Raw genomic sequence first — 2,500 nt, 5'->3', positions numbered from 1 at the left:
TCTTTTGTGTGTGTGTGTGTGTGTGTGTGTGTGTGTGTGTTTCAACCAATGCTCCAGATCTCTGATAAGAGTAGGAAGAGAATGAATTAAAGAGGGGAAGGAAAGGAAATAAATTGCTCTGCACTTCCCTTTCCCATTTCCTCCCAACCTTCTCTTGCTTCCTCTCTAATCTCCGACGGAGGCCGCTTTTCATCCCCTCTCTGGTATGGGCTTGCTTTTGCCGTATTACTTTCTCTCGGTTTCCTTTTTCTGCATCCGTGACCGTGCCATTCTGGATCTGGAAGATCACGAGAACAGTGCGTGAGAGTGTGTGTGCACCTCCGTGTCTGTCCTCAAGGACCTCTCGGGGGGGGGGGGGGTTGACGGCGACACACACACACTTTCTCAAAACACCTTTTATTGCCTATTTGTATACTGCCTGCTGCCCCCTCGCTCACTACTCGGCTCCTAGAGGGAAGAGGCCCGTAGTGGTGACACAGATGACTGCATCTCCAACCCACCCACAGTGGCAGCTAATGGATTGTACGGTGTGTTTGGCTAACAGCTCATGGTACCACCAGTACACCCACTGCTGTGTACCTCTGGGGCAGCGTGTTGTGCTAACGTAACTACCAGTACGAACACTGCTGCGTACCTCTTGGGCAGCATGTTGTACTAACGGCTAACGTAACTACCAGTTGGAACACTGCTGTGTACCTCTGGCCAGCGTGTTGTGCTAACGTAATTACCAGTACAAACACTGCTGCGTACCTCTGGGGCAGCGTGTTGTGCTAACGTAATTACCAGTAAACTCACTGCTGCGTACCTCTGGGGCAGCGTGTTGTACTAACGGCTAACGTAACTACCAGTTGGAACACTGCTGTGTACCTCTGGGGCAGCGTGTTGTGCTAACGTAATTACCAGTAAACTCACTGCTGCGTACCTCTGGGGCAGCGTGTTGTGCTAACGTAACTACCAGTACGAACACTGCTGCGTACCTCTTGGGCAGCGTGTTGTACTAACGGCTAACGTAACTACCAGTTGGAACACTGCTGTGTACCTCTGGCCAGCGTGTTGTGCTAACGTAATTACCAGTAAACTCACTGCTGTGTACCTCTGGGGCAGCGTGTTGTGCTAACGTAACTACCAGTACGAACACTGCTGCGTACCTCTGGGGCAGCGTGTTGTACTAACGGCTAACGTAACTACCAGTTGGAACACTGCTGTGTACCTCTGGCCAGCGTGCTGTGCTAACGTAATTACCAGTAAACTCACTGCTGTGTACCTCTGGGGCAGCGTGTTGTGCTAACGTAACTACCAGTACAAACACTGCTGCGTACCTCTGGGGCAGCGTGTTGTGCTAACGTAATTACCAGTAAACTCACTGCTGCGTACCTCTGGGGCAGCGTGTTGTGCTAACGTAACTACCAGTACGAACACTGCTGCGTACCTCTTGGGCAGCGTGTTGTACTAACGGCTAACGTAACTACCAGTTGGAACACTGCTGTGTACCTCTGGCCAGCGTGTTGTGCTAACGTAATTACCAGTAAACTCACTGCTGTGTACCTCTGGGGCAGCGTGTTGTGCTAACGTAACTACCAGTACGAACACTGCTGCGTACCTCTTGGGCAGCGTGTTGTACTAACGGCTAACGTAACTACCAGTTGGAACACTGCTGTGTACCTCTGGCCAGCGTGCTGTGCTAACGTAATTACCAGTAAACTCACTGCTGTGTACCTCTGGGGCAGCGTGTTGTGCTAACGTAACTACCAGTACAAACACTGCTGCGTACCTCTGGGGCAGCGTGTTGTGCTAACGTAATTACCAGTAAACTCACTGCTGCGTACCTCTGGGGCAGCGTGTTGTACTAACGGCTAACGTAACTACCAGTTGGAACACTGCTGTGTACCTCTGGGGCAGCGTGTTGTGCTAACGTAACTACCAGTACGAACACTGCTGTGTACCTCTTGGGCAGCGTGTTGTACTAACGGCTAACGTAACTACCAGTTGGAACACTGCTGTGTACCTCTGGCCAGCGTGTTGTGCTAACGTAACTACCAGTACGAACACTGCTGCGTACCTCTTGGGCAGCGTGTTGTACTAACGGCTAACGTAACTACCAGTACGAACACTGCTGCGTACCTCTTGAGCAGCATGTTGTACTAACGGCTAACGTAACTACCAGTACGAACACAGCGGTACATCCTGAAGCACTTTCAGCCGCTGACAGGAGAGCAAACAGCCCGGTGAGTTAGATTTTTACATAAAACAGCATGAAGTCTCACTTGAAGCTGATCACCTGCATTCATCGCCTCTCGTTTCTGAGTTTGAATGAGGTTCGTTTTAAGAACTGCCCAGCGGACCCATTTGTGTCCAGACAGGAGGTTAGCACACTGTGGGTTGTACTCGTTCAACTTGCACAATACAGCAGTGGTCTGTGCAGGGATCTGCACTCTGCTAAAAGCACCCTTTCTAGTGTTACTGTTTTCTTTCTTCTTCCATTCGTTGGTTTCATATTTCC

At 50.5% G+C, this 2,500-nt stretch overlaps 1 protein-coding gene across 1 annotated transcript in view; it reads left to right on the top strand.

The window, feature by feature from the left end:
• The window catches only part of LOC117741824 (calsyntenin-2-like), a 58,454-nt gene that overhangs the window by 31,347 nt on the left and 24,607 nt on the right, over nucleotides 1–2,500 (top strand). The window lies entirely within an intron of this gene.

This window comes from Cyclopterus lumpus, chromosome 13 (genome assembly GCF_009769545.1).
Source record: "Cyclopterus lumpus isolate fCycLum1 chromosome 13, fCycLum1.pri, whole genome shotgun sequence".
In the NCBI taxonomy this organism is placed as follows: domain Eukaryota; kingdom Metazoa; phylum Chordata; class Actinopteri; order Perciformes; family Cyclopteridae; genus Cyclopterus; species Cyclopterus lumpus.
The sequence above is the reverse complement of the archived record's forward strand: the minus strand, read 5'-3'. Positions and strand labels throughout refer to the sequence as shown.